The sequence below is a fragment of the Choloepus didactylus genome, chromosome 1 (genome assembly GCF_015220235.1).
Source record: "Choloepus didactylus isolate mChoDid1 chromosome 1, mChoDid1.pri, whole genome shotgun sequence".
In the NCBI taxonomy this organism is placed as follows: domain Eukaryota; kingdom Metazoa; phylum Chordata; class Mammalia; order Pilosa; family Megalonychidae; genus Choloepus; species Choloepus didactylus.
The window spans coordinates 193,837,578-193,863,353 of NC_051307.1; the positions used below are offsets into that span (position 1 = coordinate 193,837,578).

The 25,776-nt window shown below is 39.0% G+C and overlaps 1 protein-coding gene across 4 annotated transcripts in view; it reads right to left on the reverse strand.

Moving 5' to 3' along the window:
• The window catches only part of ULK4 (unc-51 like kinase 4), a 703,242-nt gene that overhangs the window by 244,150 nt on the left and 433,316 nt on the right, over positions 1 to 25,776 (reverse strand). The gene's annotated exons all lie outside the window — the stretch shown is intronic.

Sequence of the window (25,776 nt, forward strand, 5' to 3'; positions counted from 1 at the left end):
GTTATCAAAACTTCTTTGACACAAAAGCCAATTTGGCATCCACTTTGCACTATTCTTAAATTAAGTCTGATAATATTGCACCTTAATGAGTAACTACATGTCAAATCCAGGCAACTTTCATTCTGTACATTTCAAGTTTCATGTTTTTGAGAGCATTCTAAACTTATACCCATATATTTCAATGGTATTCATTAAAATGAGAACTTATAAAAACTAGAGCAGAGCTACTAAATTAAACTTATTCTTCATTTCCACAAGAATTTAATTCAGATTCAAACCTTCATTTAAACATGTTTAAATATCCTTTGAAGCAAATAGGGACAATTTGTTATGTTAATGCAAAATTTTAGTATCAAGGTAGTAACAAATAAGAAAAGTTCAAATATCTGATGAAAACAGTTTATTAAAACATGAAAGTTTCTTGATTACCAATATTTTAAATTATATTATTTGTATCTTTTCTATTAACATTAAAATGCATACATTAATGCTAATTGAAAGAACCCAGACACAAAAGGTCACATATTATATGATTCCATTTACATGAAATGTCCAGAATAGGCAAATCCACAGAGACAAAAAGTAGATTGTGATTGCTTGGGGCTGGAGGAAAGGAAGAACAAGAAAGGGGTTTTGTTTCGAGGTTATAAAAATTTTCTGGAATTCGATAGTGGTGAATACAAGTGCACAACCTTGCAAATATATTAAAAACCACTAAATTGTATACTATAAAATGCTGAATTTTATGATATGTGAATTATATCTTGTTCCAGTTTGCTAATGCTGCCAGAATGCAAAAGACCAGAAATGGGGGTTTATTAGGTTACACAGTTACAGTCTTCAGGGCATAAAGTGTCCAAGGTAATGCATCAATAATTGGGTACCTTCACTGGAGGATGGCCAACATTGTCCGGAAGACCTCTGTTAGCTGGGAAGGCACGTGGCTGGCGTCTGCTCCAAGTTCTGGTTTCAAAATGGTTTCCTTCCAGGACGTTCCTCTCCAGGCTGCAGCTCCTCTTCAAAATGTCACTCTCAGTTGCTCTGAGTCCCTCTGCCTATGAATTCCTTTATCCAGTGATCCAATTAACACACATCCTGAATGGGCAGGGTAACACCTCCATGGAAATTATCCAATCAAACGTTTCACTCACATTTGATTGAGTCGCTTCTCCATGGAAACACTCAATCAAAGGATTCCAATCTAATCAACACTAATACATCTGCTCCCACAAGACTGCATCAAAGATAATGGTGTTTTGGGGTACATAATACATCCAAACCAGCACATATGATCTCAATAAAAATGTATAAACAATTGAGGTTCCAGAAAATACAGAAGAATGAAGTGTTTTCTAGAACTATCTCAAGTAACTTAAAAAATAATCAATTCTCAAAGGAAAAGTTTCCTCCCCTGTCGCTGCAACTCCAAGCAAGGAGAGTACAGGAACCACTGGTAGGCAGAACAGGGCACTCGGAAAGATGGGGTTCACAGACTGAGGTGAAATGATTGGGGCCATTGAGGAAATTAAGCCAAGACAGTCAGGGAGCTGCACTTGGGCCCTTGTGTCATGAAAGACTAACATAACTGATCATTTTGGAGGCAATGACCATGGCCAATGAAAGAATTTAAGGATCAGGAGGACTTTAGCTGGAGTAAAAAGAACTGTATTAGATCCCAATTTTGCTGGGGTCCATGTCCACTAGCTGCGTCACTGTCCAGGGGCCCTTCCAGTGGTCCTCTTCATGCAGGGCTCTGTGGTCACTTTTGAAGGCTCGTCCTCATACCCACGTCTCTTCATAGAGACTTGCCTGAAGTCCGGAAGCCTCTAGCCAGACATCCTGCCATGGACTTAGCCTTGTCTGACTCGGAAATAACTTATTCTCTATGGGGTACCTATATACCTTTAGAATCTCACCCTGCAGACACTTTAAATGACTATAATTAGTAGTTTGCTTTAGTATCCAATCGCTTTTCTGGGAGTCAACAAAGGGGTTCTCTTTGCTCTGCAAAGTTTTCAGTGGCCCTGGCCAGAAACCACAGAGACACTGCCTTCCCTAACACCTCTTGGAAGATAGAGAATATCACGGCAAGTTACCTTCAGCCTTAGACACCTGTGTGAATTTATTCAGGGCAAGGGGTTTTCCAGTGGGAATGCTCATTTACTCACCAATTGGTCTCAAACATTTTTATTTTCTCAAGAGTTTACTTAAGCAATCAACTTAATTTCATGCCCTTTCAAATCCTGTCTGGTAGACTGCATCAATGATCCTAATTCTACACTGATCCTTGTATCTGTGTCCTTTGCATGTGACTTTTGCAATTTAATTTCTTCCATCAAAAGGTCGAGAAATTTCTCTGCTCCTTGATCTTGAGCTCAGGAATGTCACTTGCTTTGGCCGGTGGGATGTTAACAGACGTGAAGCAAGCACGGGCTTAAACAAATGCTCGCCCTTTTCTGCTCACTTTCTTGTGCCTCTGCCATTGCCATGAGAAGGACATGGTCCAGGGAGGAGAGTGAGAGATATTTGGAGCTTTCCCCCAAGAATGTATCCGGAATTAGGCAATTGTTAACGCAAAGTTTTAACAGCCCAGCCTAGAGATGAGCCTCAGCCAATCCATATTCATATGAGATAAAATAAAAAATTTTTGTTTTAATTCACTAAGTTACGGAGTGGTTTGTAATTCAACAATGGCTTACTGATATAATAAAAATAAACACAACCACAATTAATAGGTATAACTGAATAAATAATCTGCAAAAATGAAGTAAAATGAATGTCAAAATAAAGTAATTCTGAACATTTTGGCAGATATGTTAACAAAGGGGTACTAGAAAGAGTCAAAACAGTAGTGGAAGATATAAATATGCCTCTCATCAATAACTAGTTAAAAAAAACAAAAAAAAATATTTCTAGAATCAAATGTAAGATATTATAAAACATCAATTGTGATAGAACTATAATTATAAATTTTATTTGCACACAACACTGGAAGGTATTTTATTCCTCTTATAGGTAAATTGAAACAATAAATGTTGTCTGAGTAATTCCAATGACGAAACACCAGAATCAAATAGAGTAGAAATTACTGAGGAGCCAACTTCAGCTCAACATAAAGGAATAGTTTCTAAGAATTAGAATTTTTCAAGATGGAATGTGCTGTTTCTTTGTAAAAAAGGCTTTTCTATTCCCAGACCCATTCGCACAGAAATCTCTGAAGGTGACAACATACAAGAGATTCAAGCCCTGAGTAGAAGCTCAGTCTACTGTAGGGGTTTTCTAACCTGGATTGTCATCAGCATCTCCAGGGAAGCTCCTGGCCCCACTCTCTGAGTTTGATTCCCAAACCACAGGTCTATTCTATATAAGTTAGCCAAGAGAGAGAGGTACATACCTGGTCAGTAATTCCCAACCAATGACCCATCTTCAGTAAGAACTCTGAACAGCATTTTATCCACAAGCTCCCAAGTGATTTGCATGCTTTCATAGCTTTTGACAAAAATGGTCCTATGCACGCTGAACTCACCAACCACTTCTGCAGATTTCTCCAACTGCTCTGGCCTTCATTCAATCTCTTGCAGCAACACTGGCCTCCCTGATGTTGCTGCAACATGCCAGGCATGCTCCCACCTTGGACTTTTGTACATGCTGTTCTCTCTGCATAAAATACCCTCCCCCAGATGTCTGCATGACTTGCTCCCTCACTTACTTCAAGTCCTTGCTTACAATTAATTCCCTTCCCTTGGCCACCCAAGGGAGAAGTTTAGCCCCTACTCCCATCCTGACACTTCATATCACTTTCTTTCCTATTATTCTTTTCCCTCAATATTTATCATCAGCCAACATCTGTTATCTAACAGAAACTTATTTGTTTATTGTTTATTATTTTCCCCAGAATATAAGCTTCATGAGGGCAGGGATTTTTGTCAGGGTTTTGTTTTTTGTTTTTTTTTTTTTTATTGTTGAATGATTGAATGAACAATCAACCAGATAGGGAGTAAGCAAACTACCTATTTGTGTAAATAAAGTCTTATTGGAATACAGTCATACTCATTCATCCACATATTAACTATGGCTGTTTTCATGCTATAAGCAGAGTTGCAACAGGGACTATATGGCCCACAAAATCTAAAATATTTATTACATGGCCCTTTACAGAAAAAAAATTTGCTACCCCTAAACTAGATAGACCAGTCAAAAGGTCCTGTAAAGCTTTGACTATAAATTTCTAGGTAACTGCGATAAATTGAAAACAGCCTTATATTCTTTGCAGCTCCTCCAATCAAGAGGTGGAGCCTATTTTCCCACTGCTTGAACCAGGCGGACTTCGTGATTCGCTTCAATCAATAGAACTGACATGTCACAAACCATGGAGACAGTATCTTTAAATGCTCCTCTGGAGGTGCTACAGTTTTTCTGGTTGCTGCAATGTGTCATCTAAATCCATTATCCTAACAGCTCTACTGGTAAAACTGAAGCTGGAATTAATGTCCATTATCATAAGATCATTTCACAGGGATGAGCCAGCAGCCAATTTAAAAATGTCAATAACTCTGATATTTTCCAAATATACACAAAAGGTCTTTGTTTACAAATTTTCCCTAAATGCTTCATTTGAAAACTGAAAATGCTTAAACAAAAAACCTCCATTGTATAATGCAGCTGTGTGCTGGTGAAATGTTGACTCTGCTTCTCAGAGTCTGTGCACTTGGTGGCATTCCTACCAGGAGGCAGACACTGTGCTAAGGTTCTTATGTAGATTACCCACCACACTTCACTGATTCTAAGGTGCCATTGAGCAGAAGGTGCATCATTACTTTATGTATCACTAAGAAAGGAAAAATACTGCCAATTACACGGTCACATGCTTTACCGCTTAGAATGTCCTCTTAACACTTCTTGAAAGTGCCCTTTGAGACTTCTTTTGATACGTTTTTCTCATATATTGCCCTTACACACAAATAAAAAGGGAAAACACAAGTAAAATAAATTGGTTAAGATATTCTAAAAAAACTTCTTCCCATTCAGAGACTGATTCTTCTCATTTTTCATCTCAGACTCATCAAGGTCACGCTGCTCCACAGCTTCCGTTCCACCATAAGTACTAGTGCAGAACGCTGCCTCGGCATGCTCTCCTGAGGCCTCTGGGTTGGCTGCCAGGGTGCGCAGCCCATTCTGCAAGGTTCAGCATGCACTTCTGTATTGTATTCAGAGATATTAACACTTAGTTTGACACTGGCCTCATACGACAGTTTAATGGAGCACTTAAAGGCAGGGAAAAATTATTTCTCCTTCTTCATCTATATTACAGTTCACTTACATTGGGGTAATTTTTAAACTATCATTCAAAATTACTCTGTTCATTTGAAATAAGGAATTTAATTCTTTATGAAGAGCAATGAACATATGAACCAATGAATGAGGTAGAACTGATCAAAAGCAAAAATTTACCCAAAGACTTCATTCAAAACAACCACATACACTCAAAGCCCATTTAGTGCCAAGATGTCTCTGACTCTTCATGTGGGCAGGATCCACTGAATCTTGAAACACTCTGAGTTTACAAATATCTGTGGGCTCTTGACCCAACTTTGGAAAACTAATCCCACACATTTAGTAGCCAGGGAGGTTTGAGAGCAGCAGAGCATGAAAAAAGGCAGGCCTAGATACTAAAAAGATATTCACCTCTGAGCCTGGAATCAGACTGTTTTGGGCCTCCCCTGCCCCACCCACTAATCACAATCTCTACCTGCAGAGGGCAGGAAAGATTTCTCGACCTCTGTGTACTCCTGCTACAGCTGTTACCTTAACTTCACCCCTCCACTCACAGCGTGACCACCCTCCTCATGCTCAAGGCCATCTGGACTCATGTCAGTGGAACTACTGCTGTCATGTGATACTCAGGATTGCCAGATCTTCCTAAATCTACTGCAGTCTAAACAGCAAGAGGATTTACACATCTCCCTTTAAACCACATCGTGCCCACTGTCAACTTCCGAAACCCTTCCACTATGAATTAGAGCTCATATTCAGTTATCAGTAAAATCTCAAATTGTCAACATCTCTGTATGTTCCATTTACCTTCCTGCCCTATTGGAAACCTGCCTCTCTTAGGATTTTGTTCTCCTCTGTATACCTGTCAACTGATAAACATTTTTTCCCTACTCTGCTTGAACCACTGGGTCTGGAGATGGGGTAAGAAATTGTCATCTTGTTGCCCAGCACTGTTTCTAGACCAGGCATTGGAAAACTTGTTCTAAAAGGCCATATTTATGCTTTGCAGGCCATGCGGGACTTTGTTATCAACTATGCAACTCTGCTGTCACAATGCAAAACCAGTCATAGAAATACATAAATGAATGGACATCTCTATGTTCCAATAAAACTGTATTTATAAAAGAAAACAGCCAACCAGCAGGCATCATGAATCTCATATCATTAGTCTGGACCTCCAACAACCTCTCCTCCAAGAGCTAGCATCCTCAGACCACCAAATCACTTCCCCTCATTCTCCAAAGCTCACTGTTACTATAATACTATTCTCACATAATTTTTTTTTTTTACAAAGCTTACATTCTATATTTCCTCTTCCTTATGTCTCAACTGTGTCCTTTTTTAATTAAATTCAGTTTTATTTAAATACAATCCACTGTCCACAGTATGATAACATAGTTATGCGTTCATCACCACAATCTATCTCTGAACATTTTCCTTACATCAGAAAGAACCAGAACAAGAATAAAATATAAAAGTGAAAAAAGAACACCCAAATCATCCCCCCCATCCCATCTGTCCTTTAGTTTTTATCCCCATTTTCCTACTCATCCATACACTAGATAAAGGGGGTGTGATCCACAAGGTCTTCACAATCACGCTGTCACCCCTTGTAACCTACATTATTATATAATTGTCTTCAGGAGTCCAGACTGCTGGGTTGGAGTTCGGTAGTTTCAGGCATTTACTTCTAGCTATTCCAATACATTAAAACCTAAGAGGTGTTATCTATATAGTGCATAAGAATGTCCACCAGAGTGAACTCTCGACTCCATTTGAAATCTCTCAGCCACTGAAACTATTTCGTCTCATTTTGCATCCCCCTTTTGGCCAAGAAGATACTCTCAGTCCCACGATGCCGGGTCCACATTCATCCCCGGGAGTCATACTCTGCGTTGCCAGGGAGATTTACACCCCTGGGAGTCGGGTCCCATGTAGGGGGGAGGGCAGCGAGTTCACCTGTCGAGATGGCTCAGTTAGAGAGAGAGAGGGCCACATCTGAGCAACAAAGAGGTACTCAGGGGGAGACTCTTAGGCACAATTATATGCAAGTTTAGCCTCTCCTTTCCAGTAGCGAGCTTCATAAGAGCATGTCCCATGATCAAGGGCTCAGCACATCAAACCGCCTTGTGGCAACATCAACACCAGTCCAGGTGAGGATGTCCAACACATCCGCACCTTCCCCCAGATCCTCGGGGCTGGGGAGGGGGAGGCTGTAAATATATTTTTTATTATCTGCCCAAATTACTCTAGGATGTGTCACTATTTCACTCCAGCCTATAGTAACCTACCGTATCTCACTTCCTATTCAGAGTTCCATGCAATTGTGGTGTTTGAACAAATCGACTGTAGAGTTGTACCGTTTAGAAAATTTAGATCCTGTACCAAATAGATATCTCTTCCCTTGGTCTCATATGGAAGTTGAAGTTTTAAAACACAGTCAGTTTGACCTTTACCCTTTGGCCTGGCTTGCCCTGGTCTTAACCAGACCTGCTTCATTCATATCACTAATTGAAGTCTGGGCTCTTTTTCAGCTTTTTTTTTTTTTTTTTTTTTTTTTAACAGTGGCTGTATGCACTAATACTGACATTCATATCTGCCGAGCTCTCGCTCTGAGTTTCAGGTGTCTGACATAATTTTTTGATGATTTCCATCTCACGCCACTAAATCTGGAATGGATCCCAGGTTTTGTAAGAAGTAACATTTACACAGTTTGGCCAGGGATGGGGAAGAGAGGATCTATAAAAATGACACAAAACTATCAACATAAAATTGCCTCTGTTGGGGAAGAATCTCCCTGGTGACGTGGGACATGACAACCAAGAATGAGCCACGCCCTGGCAGCAAGGGATTGAAAATGCCTAGTTGACCTAAAGGGGAAAAAGAAAGGTAACAAGCTGAGGTTACAGTGGCTGAGAGCTCCCATATAGAGTCGAGAGGCTACCCTGGGGGTTTCTCTTGTGCAAGCTTCAGCTAGACTTCCCATATGGCCACAGTATGCCATGCCCTTACCAAAAGTAGTCCCCAATTACCTAGGTCCCTACCTGAGATTCTATAAAAGATTCACTCACTAAGTTTTATCTCTCAGAAACTTAAATCTACCAGAGTGTTCCTATGCCAGAAAAGTCCTAAAACCCAGAGGCAACAGCCTCTTTAAGAACAACAATCAGATGCAGCCTGCTTCCACATACTGTCTACACCCGCTTTCAATATGAAAAAATTAGAGGGCTCACTGCATTGACATCCCTTGAAGATGGAGAAAGAAATTAAGTGAGAGGAAGGGGTAGCAACAAACAAGATAAGATTTAACAAAGTCTACGAATACTGAAACTTTATATAAGTATATATATTTTTAGAGCAAATCTCAAAGAATATCATGGGTCACAGTTCCACAACTTCAGCTATCTCCATTATTGTAAAATATAACATGCATACAGAAAGGTGTTAACTTTCGTTGTATAGCTCAACAAGCAGTTATACAGGTAATTTCAAAAATAATTATGGGTTACTGTTCCACAGTTTCAGTTCTTTCCTTATTATGCAATATAGGGTATATACAGAAAGGTGAAGACTTTCAAAGCACAATTCAACAAATAGCTATAGAGCAAATTTCAAAGACTGTTACAGGTTACAGTTCCATCAGGTCATTTATCTACTTCCAGCTATTCCAACACCCCAGCATCTAAAAATATACATATGTATATAGTTATATATATACTTATAATCTCATTAACAAACTACCTGACCATTTCCATATCATCAAGTTTACCCTCATTATCATATCTGTACAAACTAGATTATCACTCCCCCTTCACTAGCTTCTGTCTATCTCTAGGTCCCCCATATTCTACATTATAAGACACTTATTTTACATTTTTCACAGAGTTCACATTAGTGGTAACATACAATATCTCTCCTTTTGTGTCTGGCTTATTTCACTCAGCATTACGTTTTCAAGTTTCATCCATGTTGTCGTATGTTTCACACCCTCATTCCTTCTTACTGCCACGTAGTATTCCATCATGTGTATATACCATATTTTGTTTATACGCTCTTTTGTTGAAGGACATTTGGATTGTTTCCATCTCTTGGCAATTGCAAACAATGCTGCTATGAAAATTGGTGTGCAAATATCTGTTCGTGCCACTCCTTTCATATCTTCTGGGTATATACCAAGAAGTGAAATTGCTGGATCATAGGGTAACTCAGTATCTAGTTCTCTGAGGAACCGCCAAACTGTCTTCCCGAGTGGCTGTACCATTATACAGTCCAGCCAGCAATGAATGAGTTCCAATTTCTCCACATCCTCTCCAGCATTTGTAGTTTCCTGTTTGTTTAATGGCAGCCATTCTAACTGGTGTGAGATATCTCATTGTGGTCTTGATTTGCATCTCCCTAATAGCCAGTGAAGATGAACATTTTTTTCATGTCTTTTTTAGCCATTTGTATTTCCTCTTTGGAGAAATGTCTTCTTGTATCTTTTGCCCATTTTATAGTTTGTACTATTGCCACGGAGTTGGAGGATTTCGTTATATTTGCAAGATACCAGTCGCTTATCAGATACATGGTTTCAAAATATTTTCTCCCATTGATTTGGCTGCCTCTTCACCTGACAAATTCCTTTGAGGTAGAGAAGCTTCTGATTTTGAGGAGTTCCCATTTATCTATTTTTTTCGTTCATTACCTCTGCTTTGGGTGTAAGGTCTAAGAAGCGACCTCCTAATACTAGGTCTTGGAGATGTTTCTCTACACTGTCTTCTAGGAGTTTTACGATACTGTCTCTTATATTGATATCTTTGCTCCACTTTGAGTTAACTTTTGTATAGGTGTGAGGTATGGGTCTTCTTTCATTCTTTTGGATATAGATATTCAGTTCTCCCAGCCCCATTTGTTGAAGACTGTTCTGTCCCAGTTCAGTGGATTTGTGGGCCTTATCAAAAATCAGTCAACTGTAGATCTGGGGGTCTATTCTGAACTCTCAATTTGATTCCATTGATCAATATGTTTATCTTTGTGCCAATATCATGCTGTTTTGACTACTGTGGCTTTACAGTAGGCTTTAAAGCCAGGAAGTGCAAGTCCTCCCACTTTGTTTTTCTTTTTTGTAGAATGTTTTTAGCATTTGAGGCCCCTTTCCCTTCCAAATAAATTTGATAACTAGCTTTTCCAAGTCTGCAAAGTAGGTTGTTGGACTTTCGATTAGAAATGCATTGTTCAACTATGGTTTTTCTTATCTATTACATTTCTCTGATGAACCCTACTTGGTCATGGTGTATGATTTTTAATGTGTCTTTGGATTCAATTTGCAAGCATTTCGTTGAGAATTTTTATATCTATAATCATTAGGGAGATTCACCTGTAGTTTTACTTCCTCATAGTATCTTTATCTGGTTTTGGTATTAGAGTGATGTAGGCTTCATAAAACGAGTTAGGTAGTATTCCATTTTCTTCAATTCTTTGAAAGAGTTTGAGGAGGAATGGTGTCAGTTCTTTTTAGAACGTCTGATAGAATTCCCCTGTGAAGCCAACTGGCCCTGGGCTTTTATTTGTAGAAATCTTTTTTTTTTTTTTTTTTAATTCAGTTATTGAGATATATTCACATACCATACAATCATCCATGGTGTACAACCAACTGTTCACAGTACCATCATATAGTTGTGCATTTATCACCCCAATCTATTTTTGAACATTTTCCTTACACCAGAAAGAATAAAAATAAGAACAAAAATTAAAAGTAAAACAGAACATCCAAATCATCCCCCCATCCCACCCTATTTTTCATTTAGTTTTTGTCCCCATTTTTCTACTCATCCATTCACACACGGGATAAGGAGAATGTGATCCACAAGGTTTTCACAATCACACTGTCACCCTTTGTAAGCTACAGTTATACAGTCGTCTTCAAGAATCAAGGCTACTGGGTTGCAGTTTTATAGTTTCAGATATTTACTGAATAGTTTCAGCTATTCCAATATACTAAAACCTAAAAAGGGGTATTTACATAGCACGTAAGAATACCCACCAGAGCGACCTCTTGACTCCATTTGAAATCTCTCAGTCACTGAAACTTTATTTTGTTTCATTTCACATCCCCCTTTTGGTCAAGAAGATGTTCCCAATCCCACAATGCCGGGTCCAGATTCATCTTTGGGGGTCACATCCTGCATTGCCAGGGAGATTTACACCCCTGGGAGTCAGCCCACGTAGAGGGGAGGGCAGTGAGTTGCCTGCCGAGTTGGCTCAGCTAGACAGAGAGGGCCACATGTGAGCAACAAAGAGACACTCAGGAACACTCTTAGGCACAATTATAAGCAGGTTTAGCCTCTCCTTTGCAGTAATGAACTTCATAAGGGCAAGTCCCAAGAAAGAGGGCCCGGCATACCAAACTGTCAGTCTTCGAAATTTGTGAGAACATCAGCAACAATCCAGGTGAGGAAGCCCAACACTTCCGCATTTTCCCCCAGCTCCTCGGGGGGGGCCTGCATGTATATTTTTATTCTCTGCCCAAATGACTTTGGGATGTGTCACTATTTCACACTAACCTATAAAAACCTACCAGTTCTCACTTCCTTTTCAAAGTTCCATGTAATTATGGTGTTTGAACAAACCATACAAGTTAAATTGTTTAGAAAATATAGATCCTGCACCAAATAAACTTCTCTTCCCTTGGTCTCACACAGAAGTTGAAGTTTTAAAACGAAGTCAGTACCGTCCTTTACCTTTGGCCTGATTTGCCCGAGTTCTAACCAGATCTGTTTCATTCATCTCTCTAAGTGAAGTCTGGACTCTTTTTCAGGTTTTTAACAGTTACTGTATATGCTAATACTGACATTCATATCTGCTGAGCTCTAGCTCTGAGTTTCAGGTGTCACACAGACACTCAAAGTTCCAGAGTTATACACAAAAGGATCAGCCTCTCAGAATTTGGAGATGGCTGTTACAATCCAAGAATAGATGTGACTGCTGTAAGAGTGTACAATCTAGGGACCATTACAATAAGTGTTCCCCCAATAAGCTACGCTCTAAGATTCAATTCTAAGGTTAAACATTGTAGTTAGTCCATATTGGTGAGGCATTATAGTGTTTGCCTTTGCTTCTGGCGTACTTCACTCAACATGCTGTCTACAGGATCCATTCACCTCATTGCATGTCTCACAGCTTCACTCCTTCTCGTAGTTGCTCAATATTCCATTGTATGCATACACCACAGTTCACCATTCTGTTCCTCAGTCAGTGTACCCTTAGGCCACCTACACCCATTGCAAACCATGAATACTGTCTCCATAAACACCAGTGTGCAAATGTCCATTCATGTCCCTGCTCTCAGATCTCATACGAAGCTTTTTGATGACTGATTGGATCTCTTTACTTGTGATTGGTTTGTTGAGGTCTTCTACTTCTTTTCTGCTCAGTCTAGGTTTGTTCATGTGCTTCCAGGAAATTATCCACTTCTTCTAAATTGTGTGGTTTGTTAGCGTTCAGTTGTTCACAGCATCCTCTTATGATTTTTTAAATACCTTCATGATCCATAGTAATGTCCCCCCTCTCATTTATTATTTTGTTTATTTGAGTCTTTTCTCTTTTTGACTTTGTCAGTCTAGCTAAGTGTTTGTCAATCTTGTATCTTCTCAAAGAACCAACTTTTGGTTTTATGAATTCTATTGTGTTTTTTTGTTTATTTTCCATATAATTTATTTCCACTTTAATCCTAATTATTTATTTTCTTCTACTTGCTTTAGGATTAGTATGCTGTTCATTTTCTAGCTTCTTCAGTTGTTCTGTTAGGTCTTTGATTTTAGGTCTTTCTTCCTTTTTAATGTGCGCATTTAGAGCTATAAATATCCCCTTCAATACTGCCTTCACTGCATCTCATAAGTTTTCATATGTTGTGTTCTCGTTTTCTATCATCTCTAGATATTTAGCAATTTCTCTAGCAATTTCTTCTTTGACCCGTTCTTTATTTAAGAGTGTGTTGTTTAATCTCCAGATGTTTGTGAATGTTCTAGATCTTTGATGGTTACTGACTTCTAGTTACATTCCATTGCAGTCAGAGAATGTGCTTTGAAAAATTTCAATCTTTTCAAATTTATTGAGGCTTGTTTTATGCCCCAGCATATGCTCTATCCTGGAGAAAATTCCATGTGCACTAGGGAAGAATGTATATCCTGGTAATTTGGGATGTAATGTTCTATACATGTCTGTTAAGTCTAATTCCTTTATCTCATTGTTTAGGTTCTCAATTTCCTTTATTGATCCTCTGTCTGGTTGATCTATCTATAGGAGAGACTGGTATATTGACGTCTCCCGCAATTATTGTGGAAACATCTATTGCTTCCTTCAGTTTTGCCCATGTTTGTCTCATGTACTTTGGAGCATCTTGATTTTGTGCATAAACATTTATGATTATTTCTTCTTGGTGAATTATCCCTTTTATTAGTATATAGTGTCCTTCTTTTTCTCTTATGACATCCTTGCATTTAAAGTGTTTTTTATTTGAGATTAGTATTGCTACCCCAGCTTTCTTTTGGCCGTAGCTTGCGTGGAACGTTTTTTTCCCATCCTTTCACTTTCAATCTCTTTGTGTCGCTGGGTCTAAGATGAGTCTCTTGAAAACAGTATATTGATGGTTCATATTTTTTTAATCCATTCTGCCAATCTATATCTTTTAATTGGGGAGTTAAATGCATTCACATTAAATGTTATTACTGTGAAGGCAGTTCTTGAATCAGCCATCTTATCCTTTGGTTTTTATTTGTCAGATAACATTTTTTTCCTCTCTCTATTTAAGTTACCCTTACTAAAACTCTTTAGTTCTGTGCCCTTCTCCAGGCCTCTCTCTCCTGTCTTTCTTTCTCAGCCAGTAGAGCTCCCTTTAGTATTTCTTGTAGGGCAGGTCTGTTATTTGAATATTTACCTACAATTTGAAAGAGCTACAGTTTGGTGGATTTCCCTAACCTACCAGAAGATGGTGTACTTGAGCCACCTCTTCCCCTCAAATCAGTTCTCCCCGGACTTCATCCATGCACTGAGTTGGGGTCCAAACCTTGTGGTAGCCCAATAAGTGCACCAATTTTCTTTGTGCACTGGGGACGGCCAGCCTCGTGTGTGTGTGTTGGGGGGTGGGGTGGGGGCATGCCCTGTGCAGTCTGGCAGGGCTTCAGGACACAGTGGTCCCGGCTGTTCTCAGGGCTGCAGGTGGAGTGTTCTGGGGCTGCAGAGCTGTGCGTCTCACCTTCCAGCTCAAATGCCCCACAGTCCCTGTCTGCCATCGTGCCCACAAATCCCTGGGATTGGGGGAGGCCTCCTGGCACTTCCGTGCAGCACTCCTGCCTCTTGGTGGTGCACACCGTGGGCTTCCACAGAGGAAGAGTGGATGCCGTCACAAGCCCACCGAACCCCGAATTCCCTCAAGGAAGCTCTCAGGCATGGGGCTGTGAAGGGTCATCTCCCCAGACAACTGCAAAGATAGCTGTACAGGGTGTGGAAAGCTGCCCCCTTCTGCGCTCATTTGCCTGGTCCACCGCCAGTCCCTGGCATGGGGGCTCTCAGCTGTGGGTCTGTGAAGGCTTATCACTCGAGCCAAGTGCTGTAGAGGATGCCTGGGGTGTGGAAAGCTGCTCCCCTCCAGCTGCTCCCCTCCTTGCTTGCCCACTGGCTCCAACCGCCCGTTCCCCAGCGGCACTCCAGGCCAAACACTCACTGGTTCTAAATGCAGCCTCTCGGTTTCTCCAAGTGCACAGTCACTGTGGACATAGCGGACATTGCCCAGCCAGTAGAATCCTGGAAAAGCTCTTCTGGAGCACTTTCTGTACTTCATCTAGTGTTGTCCATGGAGGAGAATTTTGCTGTGTCTCTTCTATTCCACCACCTTTCATAAGCCCAGCCCTGCCTTTCTTAGTCAGCAGTTTTTCTTGAATAAACACTCCTTAGATTGTTGGAAGCCTTTCATAATTTCTAGAATTTTAAAAGTTGATTTTCACAATTTTATCAGTGTTTTTGTTGTTTTTATGGAAGGGTGGATTTATGGATGTCCTCAGTCCACCATTCCAGAAGCCCTTCTAGTCTGCTTCCTTTTAAAGAATTTCAGAGATCAGGGAAAACAAAGATATCCTTTTGCTTTTACCCACATATTCACCTTTCCCACGCACATTACTAATTTTAGATCTAAGTTCCCGTCTGGTAGCACTTCCAAAATTGAGCCTGAAAAACTTACTTTAGCATGTATTGTAAAGCAGGTTTGCTGACAACAAATTCTGTTAATTTTTCATTTATCTAAAATTGTCTATATGTCATCCTAACTTTTAAGGGATATTTTCACTGGACATAAAATCTAGATTGACAGCGTTTTTCTTTCAGCATTTTAAAGATGCTTTTCTACTCTACCAGTCTTGAGTATTTCCAGTGAGGGTCAGCCATCATTTGTATTGTTCACATCCTTTGTGTGCCATTTTTCTCTGAATATTTTCAAGATTTTATCTTCAAATTTCAGGCATTTGACTACCACATGCTTAGATAAGGGTTGTTTTGTTTTGTTTGTATTTATCCTGTTGGGTTTTCTGAGCTTCTTGGATTTGTTGGCAGATATTTTTGACCAGTTTTGGTAAAATTTTGACCGTTTTTTCTTTAAATTCTCTCTTCTCCTTTCTCTCTCTTCTGTGTCTGGGATTCAAATCACACATATATTCAAATGCTTGCTCTTGCCCCAGAGCTCATTGAGGCTCTTTTCATTTTTTTGTTTTCTCTTTGTTCTCCAGATGGAAAAATTTCTATTACTATTACAATTTTCTAACTTCTTCTTCTGCATTTTTCAATCTGCTGGTAAGCCCATCCAGGGAATTTTTCATTTTAGATATTGCACATTTCAGTTCTACAATTCCACTTTATTCTTATTTACAGACTTAATTTCTCCATCGAGATTCCCTACTTCCTCACATATTATCTATTTTTTTTCTTTTTGGTCTTGACTATATTTATAATAGCTGTTTTAAAACCCTGGTCTGTTACTTCCATTATCATGGTCATCTTGGGTTTGTTTCAACTGACATCCCTCTTTAAATCTGGATTATGGCTCATATTTCCCAGCTTCTTTTCATGTGTAGTAAGTTTGGATTAAATGCTAGTCACTGTGGATAACATGTATAGGGAATCTGTACTATATTGTCTTCCTGTAAGTGATAACTGGCTTTTGTTTTGGTATGTAGTTAAATTTCTGGTGACTCCTCTGACCCTGAAAGGCTTAATTTTTTGTTAGTTTTGTTAATTAAAGTTTAAATTTTTTGTTAGGGAAGGTATACATTGGTTTTGTCCTTAGTGGTAGGGCCTAAACCTTACTTCAGAATATGGTCCATACTCTAAGACAGGCTGGTGTAACCTTTCTCAGGTGCCCAGTGAGGTATCTCTGCTGTCTAGACTTGAATTCCTGCATCTCTCATCACTGCACAATTTCCAATATCTTAGTTCAGCTCTTAGCCTTGCAGCATGTACTCTCTGCTGGGCCTCACAGAAGCTTACTGTAAAGCCCAGACCTTACCAAGAACCTGTGGGAAACCTCCACGTAAACTTCCTGGTCCTACCACTTCTGTGAAACTCACTCTTCTCTTATACCTGTGCTATGAATCCTCACCATTTCACATCCCTTGACACTGATTTCTTCCATTCTAGCTCAGTAAGACCTCTGTGTTCTACCTGGACTCGACTTCCCTCCCCAGGCAAAAGGCCAGACTTAGCATGAGGTTCACTTCATGTGCTTCTCTTCATTCAAGAAATACAACTCTACTATGAATATTTTTCAATTCCTGAAAAAGAGTTGCTTCAGCAATTTTGTCGAGTTTTACTACTGTCATGGGAGAAAACAAATATGCAAAATTGCATACATAATAAATTGTGAAAACTGACCACAGATTAGTGTGTCAGTTTGAAACTGTTATGTACCCCAGGAAAAGCCACGTTCTTTTAATCCAGTCCTACGGATACAGACTCATTGTGGGTGGGACCTTTTGATTAGGTTGTTTACATAAAGATGTGACACACCCAACTGTAGATGAGACCTTTTGATTAGATTATTTCCATGAAGGTGTGAGACCGCCCATTCAGGGTTGACCTTGATTAGTTTATTGGAGTTCTTTAAGCAAGCTCACAAAGAGAAGGAGCTCAGAGAAGTTGAGAGAGACATTTTGGAGAGAAGGTAAGAGCCAACACAGACCCAGACACTTGGAGATGCAGACAGAAAGATGTTTGGAGATGCTAAGCTAAGAGATAAAGCCCAGAGTTTGCCCTGGAGAAGCTAAGAGAGGACTCTTAGAGGCTTAAAGAGATATGCCCTGGGAGAACAAGCAAGGAGGCACGGGAGCTGAGAGAGAGAAGCTAAGAAAGACAGAAGCCCAGAGACATTTTGGAGAAAGCCATTTTGAAACCAGAACCTAGGAGCAAAGGACCAGGAGATACCATCCATGTGCCCTCCCAGCTGACAGAGGTGTTCTGGATGTCACTGGCCTTTCTTCAGTGGGGGTATCCTCCCGTTGATGCCTTAGTTTGGACACTTTAATGGCCTTAGAACTGTACATTTGTAACCTAATAAATCCTCTTTATAAAAGCCAATCCATTTCTGGTATCTTGCATGACAGCAGCTCTAGCAAACTGGAACAACTAGGTACAAGAAAACTTCAATAAATTCCGTAAAGTAGATAAAGTACTGTCAACATGTGCTGATCACAGTGCAGTAAAACTATAAATAACACAATTAATATAACAAAAAGCCCTTTCCAGCTTTAAAAATATTCCCCTTCTCACAAACAATGCTTGGTTCAATGAGGAAACATAAACCAAAATTGAAGCATATGTAGAAAACAAAAATGACAGAAGCACTACAGATCAGAAGCTCTGGGACAAAGGTAAGGCAATGCATGAAGAAAATTTATAGCTTTCAATATTTTGTTGATAAAAAAGAAAGACTAGAGAAAAATGAGCTAAGCATCTTTTTTTAAAAGACAAAAAACCAATAACACAAACTCAAGGAAAGCACAAGGAATGAATTAATAAATCAAAGCAGAAATTGAGTTTTTAAAAAGTAGAACTAATAAGTAAATCCCCAAACTTTTTCTTCTTTACTAGCGAAGGTGCGGGTTTACAGAACAATCATGCATAGTATTCAGGATTCCCATATACAATCCCATATAAATGTTAATACCTTGCATTGATGTGGAGCATTTGTTACAACTGGGGAAAGCATATTATTATAATTGTATATTAACATATCCACGGTTTACTTTCGTGTTCACTGTTTGTGTATTGTAGTTCCATGGATTTTTAAAAAATTTTTATTCTGTAACCATACACACAAGCTAATATTTCCTCTTTTAATCATATTCAGCTATAGATTGCAATACTGTTAACTACATTTAAATATATATATAATGATAGTAAAGCCACTATCTAAACTACTCAATAAAAATGCAAAAGTTCAAATATATAACACAATAAATGGTAACAGGGAGATAACCACCAACACCTAGGAAAGTAAAAGAATCATAAGAATCTATTTTGTTCAATTCTATGAAAATATGAAGATGTGTATGAAATGAAAACTTCCAAGGAAAATAGAATTTACCAAAACAAAAATGTAAAAAAGATTCATTATCATTGTAAAAATAGAGAAGGTTGTCCAAGAGGGAGCAGGTGTTCCAAGAAACAGGACCAGCCAGATAATTTCACAGGGGTCTTTTAAGAAGTAGATAATGATAACTGAACTGTTACAAAAAAAGAGAAAGAACTTCCTTTTTAAGAAATAAAGTATAATGTTAACATCAAAACCTGACAAAGAATGTGTTTTCCCTCCCCAAAACAAACCACAGACTAAACATGCTTATTAATAGCAATGAAAAATCCTAAATAAAATATTAGTAAAGAAACTCATTAGCACCATAAAAGAATAATAGATCATGATTAAGCGTGGTTATTGAGTTAAATGCTAGGATAGTACAATATCAGGTAATATAATAAATATAATCCATTACATTAATAGATCCAAGGCAAAAAACATTTGATTGTTTCTATAGATGCCCAAAAGGCATTTCACAAAAGTCATTATTTATTATTGACTACAAACGAAAAGAAAGATAAAATCAGACTAGATAGGAACTTTCTTAATCAGTAAAGAAGGTTTTGAAGCAAGACAAAGATATCCACTATCCCATTCTCTTTGGATTTTGCAATTAAGAGAAAAAAAGTAGTTATAAAATGCATAAGAAAAAAGTAGCTATAAAATGCATAAGATGCATTATTTGCATCTGTTATGACCGCATCATGGGAAAACTATGAGAATCATGTTTAAACTACTACTGCTGAAAACAATAAGAGAATTAACTTAGGTACAAAGGTAATATACATAAATCAGAAACTTTCAAACATTTTAAAAAACAAATTGGATTACATGATGGCAGAAAATATTTCATTTCTAATAGGAAGCAAATGGATAAATTATGCGAGAGGAGACAAACCAACACACAGGTTCTACATAAAGGAAACGGTAAAACATCTCTGAAGCGAATAAAAAGTGTTCAACAAATGGGAAAATGTAACATGCTCTTAAATCTGACTCAGCCATAAAAAAATGTCAACTCATCCTAAATCGATTTATAAATTCACAGTAACTGCCACACACACATAATACACCACTAATTTTCACTATCTTTAGTGCGGTAAGCTCATTCTGAAGCTTTTATGGGAAAAAAAAATAAATAAGAATAGTCAAGAAAACCCCAGAAAAGAACGAGAGGAAAGCTAATTGTACCAGACATTAAAATATATTATAGGAGAACCTAAGATGGCGACTAGGTGAGACAGGGCAAAAAAACACCTCCGTGAAAATACTAGATAAAAACCAGAAAGTGACCCAGAACACCAGCTCCAGAGTAGCACCAGCCAGACAAGGTCTGCTAAATCTACAGGGACCGTGCATTTGGTGAAACCAGGAGTCTGCATTCTGAAATGAGTGAGTCGGCTGAAAGTCCCTTGGCCACGCTGCGGTATGGGGAAATGGTGGGTTGGCATTTGGAGATGACTAGTTCTTTAAAAAAAAAAAAAAAAAAGCCCGGGAGCAGCTGCAGATACAACAGGGAGAGCCCCGCAGTGAAGCACGGCAGGAGCGGGCTGGGCTAACGCCTCGGTGTCTGGTGTGGAGGATACCCGTTCCCACACCCACTGCTGACTGTCTCAGGCCCAGGGGAGCAAAGGGGAGCCAAAGGGAGAAAGGACCACACAACTTGCAGCCATCTCCCTGGCGGGTGAGGGACACTCCTGCCCGGGGCCAGGACCTGCAGCCCAGAGTTGCGCCGGGAAGCCCAGTGTGATGGGGAGTCTTTCCCGCAGCACCGCGCACATGCCACAGTGTCAGCTGTGGACAGTGGCCTTTAATACACCCACAGCTGATTGTCCTAGAGCTGAGAGGGCGGAGCTGTGAGGAAAGGGTGAATTTAACGCATCCCATTCAACCATCTTTGAAGCGGGCTGGGAACGCCCCTGCATAGCCCGGCGGCCCAGGGCTTCCCTGGAGGCTGGAGTGCACTTGTGACGTGGCACGGCCCTCCCTCCCTCAACAGAGGTCCTGGAAGAGCACAGCAGGGAAGGGGGAGCCACTCAGAAATCCCAGGGAACCTACACCAATATCAAGGACTTCTGGGTCAGTGGCAGAGAACAGTCTTAAATCTCCGGGAACACCTGGGAGGTTTGATTATTAAAGCTGCCCTCCCTCCCTAACCGCTCAGACACATGCACCTCATTCAGGGCGGACAGCACCAACAACACACCCAAATTAAGTGCACCAATTGGACCCCAGAAGAGTCAGCCCCACACACCACAAAGACAAAGTTGGGGAGAACTGACCTGAGGGGAATAGGTGACTCATGGATGCCATTTGCTGGTTAGATAAAGTGTACGCCACCAAGCTGCAGTGCTGACAAATTAGAGATCAAGTAAAGCAAATGCAAAGAGGCCAAAAACAACAGAAAATCTTAAAGCACATGATAAAACCAGACAATATGGAGAACCCAAACCCAAACACCCAAATCAAAAGATCAGAAGACACACAGTACTTGGCACAATTAATCAAAGAACTACAGACAGGCAACCAGAGATGGCACAGGATATAAAGGTCATGAAAAAGAGCATGGCACAGGATATAAAGGACATAAAGAAGATCTTAGAAGAGCATAAAGAAGAAATTGCAAGAGTAAATAAAAAAATAGAAGATCTTATGGAAATTAAAGAAACTGTAGGCCAAATTAAAAAGACTCTGGATACTCACAATACAAGGTAAGAGGAAGGTGAACAACAACTCAGCCTCCTTGAGGACCACAGAACAGAAAATGAAAGAACAAAAGAAAGAATGGGGAAAAAAATTGAAAAAATCAAAACGGATCTCAGGGATATGATAGATAAAATAAAACATCCAAATTTCAGACTCATTGGTGTCCCAGAAGGGGAAGAGAAGGGTAAATGTCTAGAAAGAGTATTCAAAGAAATTGTTGGGGAAAACTTCCCAAACCTTCTACACAATATAAATACACAAAGCATAAATGCCCAGCAAACTCCAAAAAGAATAAATCCAAATAAACCCACTCCAAGACATATTCTGATCAGACTGGCAAATACTGAGAAGGAACAAGTTCTGAAAGCAGCAAGAGAAAAGCAATTCACCACATACAAAGGAAACAACATAAGACTAAGTAGTGACTACTCAGCAGCCACCATGGAGGTGAGAAGGCAGTGGCATGACATATTTAAAACTCTGAGAGAGAAAAATTTCCAACCAAGAATACTTTATTCAGCAAAGCTCTCCTTAAAATTTGAGGGAGAGCTTAAATTTTTTACAGATAAACAAATGCTGAGAGATTTTGCTAGTAAAAGACCTGCCCTACTTCAGATACTAAAGGGAGCCCTACCGACAGAGAAACAAAGAAAGGAGAGAGAGAGATAGAGAAGTTTAACAGACATATATAGAATATTACATCCCAGGTCACCGGGACACACATTCTTCTCTAGTGATAACGGATTTTTCTCCAGAATGGACCATATGCTGGGACATTAAAACTAGCCTCAATAAATTAAAAAAAAAAAAAATGAATTTGTTCAAAGCACATTCTCTGACCACAATGGAATACAAATAGAAATCAATAACCATCAAGACACAGAAAATTCACAAACACCTGGAGGGTAAAAATGAGGGGGAGATGAAAACATTCCCGGATAGTCAAAAACTGAGGGACTTCATCATCAGTAGATCAGTCCTATAAGAAATGCTAAAGGGAGCTGAGCAGGCTGAAAGGAAGGGACACTAAACAATTGACTGAAACTACATGAAGAAATAAAGATTTCCAGTAAAGATCACATGGTAAATATAAATACCAATACTACTGTATTTTTGATTTGTAACTCCACTATTTACTTCCTACAGGATCTAAAATACATAAACTGTAATGATAAATCAGCGGTTTGGGACTCAATGTAAAATATGTAATTTTTGACAAGAACTACATAAAGGTGGGGGAATGATGGAGTACAGGAACATAGTTTATGTGTCATATTGAAGTTCTAGTTTGCTAATGCTGCAGAATGCAAAACACCAGAGATGGATTGGCTTTTATAAAAAGGAGGTTTATTTGGCTACACAGTTACAGTCTTAAGGCCATAAAGTGTCCAAGGTAACACATCAGTAATCAGGTACCTTCACTGGAGGATGGCCAATGGCGTCCGGAAAACCTCTGTTAGCTGGGAAGGCACTTGGCTGGCGTCTGCTCCAAAGTTCTGGTTTCAAAATGGCTTTCTCCCAGGACGTTCCTCTCCAGCAAGCTTGCTCCTCTTCAAAACATCACTCACAGCTGCCCTGAGTTCCTTCTCTTTGAGTCAGTTCATTTATATGGCTCCACTGATCAAGGCCCACCCTAAATGGGTGGGGCCACGCCTCCATGGAAATATCCCATCAGTTATCATCTACAGTTGGGTGGGGCACATCTCCATGCAAACAACCTAATCCAAACGTTCCAACTTAATCCCCACTATTATGTCTGCCCCACAAGACCGCATCAAAGAATACAGCTTTTTCTGTGGGACATCATACACTCAAACCAGCACAGTTGGTATCAAAGAAAAACAAGATTGTTATAGATTTAAGAGGTTAAATTTAAGCCCCACAGTAAACACAAAAAAAGTATCAGAGAATATGACCATAGAGATGAAAAGTAGAGTATGGGTTACAAGAAGTGGGGGAAGGGGAAATGGGGAGTTAAGAAATGAGTGTAGGGTTTCTGTTTGGGGTGAAGGGAAACTTCTAGAAATGGATGGTGGGATGGTGATAGCATTGCAACATTCTAAGTGTGATTAATCCCACTAATGGAATGCTAGGGAAGGGATGGAATGGGAAGATTTAGGCTGTTTATATGTTTCCACAATTGAAAAAAAAAAAAAAAGTCTAAATAGGTGACAATTAAATGCCAAGGATGATCCTGGATGGGATCTGAGGATGGAGGAGAGGAGGCTCAAAGGGACACAGATGGGACACACACACAAAAAAAAGGAAATACAGAATGTAAGCTTTGTATCAATGTTGAATTTCTTGAACTTCTTAACTGCGCTTAATGAGATTGCATAAAAGAATATTCTTGTCAATGGGAAAGGTATATGTGAATTATATTGTTTGTTCAAAGATATGTGCAGCTTGCTCTCATATGTTCAGAGGACAGAGCAGTAGATGATGGATGATAGATAGAGAGGGAGGGAGGGAAAGAAAGAAATGGTGTGACAGGATGTTAAAGGTGGTGGATCGTGGTATCGGGGGAGGGAGGTCAGGGTATAATGGAGTTCTATGTATGGGGTTTGTACTGTTTTTGCAACTCTTCCTGTAAGATTGAATTTATTTCAAAATAAAATTTATTAAATTAAAAAAATAATATATATATATATATATAATAAAGCATCAACAGTTAAAAGTGTGCTATTGGTGTATGAATTGACCAACAAACAATGGAATTGAATATGAAGCCTAGGATCTCGTATGAGAACAATATGGCATTTCAAAACAGTGGGGAAAATACAGTTTTGGACAACTGGGTAGCCATTCAGAGAAAAGTACACTGAATCCATATCTTACACCTTATTCCATGGTAAATTAAAATGGGTCAAAGACTTAAAGTAAAAAATGAAACCATAAATGTTCCAGAAGAAAACATTAAATACTTTCTTTATAAACCTTGGATGGGGGATGGCCTTTCTAACTAACTAAAATTTCTGTTAGTATAAAAGAAAATATGTAAAATTAAACTATATAAAACAGAACAAACTGTAACAAAAATTTTCATGTGGCAAAAACCACCATGAATGAATTGAAATAAATAAAAAATGGGGCAAAAATATTTACAACTTGTATCAAAAATAGCTAAGCTCTTTAATCTATATAGAGAGACTTTACAGAAATCAATAAGAAAAAGATTAGCAGTCTAATAGAAATACAGGCAAAGGATATAAAATAACATCACAGAAAAAGATATAGAAACGGTTATAAAACCTATTTAAAAATCTCAATCTCTCTAAAAGGGAAGAGCAGACTAAAACTAGTGTCTTTTTTAACCCATCAGACTAACAAAAATCCAAAGGTTTGAAACATTAAGGGGAGAGGAAAAACAGGGTATTTCATGTACCTTGGTGAAGTATAAATTGGCACATCACTTAGAAGAATTTGGCAATATCTATAAAAACTCTAAATGCATATAGCCTTTGATCCAGCAATTCCAACCCCAGGAATTTTTCTTATACATAATCCTGCTCCCACATGAAAGGATGTAGATATCAGGTTATTAATTATGACACTATCTGTAACAGCAAAAGACTGAAGATAATCCACATGCATCATTAGTGCACTGGTTAAATAAATTATGCTATATCCATCCAATAGGATGTTGCTATATAAAAGAATCAAGAAGTTCTCTATGTAACTAAGGTCCCACAACTATTGGCAATTTTTATTACTTTTGGAAGTGGACATTTTTCTTAGGGAGAATAAAGAGAAGGGAAAAATATTACCAACATTTAAGTATAATGACCACATAGAAACAGAAATGTAAATTCTTTGGGGAAAAAAAATCAGAACAGCAACTTGATAATTGTATTCAGTGACAGATGTTATCCAAGCCTATTTTTTTATGAGTTAAAAGCCTGTAATAGTACCGATCCACATAAGGAGAAAAGAAAAGCTGCCCCTAACCCATCTAACCGAGGCAGGGTTCCATTTTTCTAAGATGCTTTTAAATGTATCTGTTTTTGTTTTGATTGTCAGCCATCTCAATACTATGCTTACTCGTGTATTTCCTGGTTTATCATCTTAAAGCAGAGCCAAGTGACTTAGTGCCAATAAAGAGGATGAAATAGCTCAAGAAAACTATCCCTAAACCCACTTCCAATTTGTGCTGGTAATATCATTATTATTTATAGATACTTTCACATCTGTTTTAATTC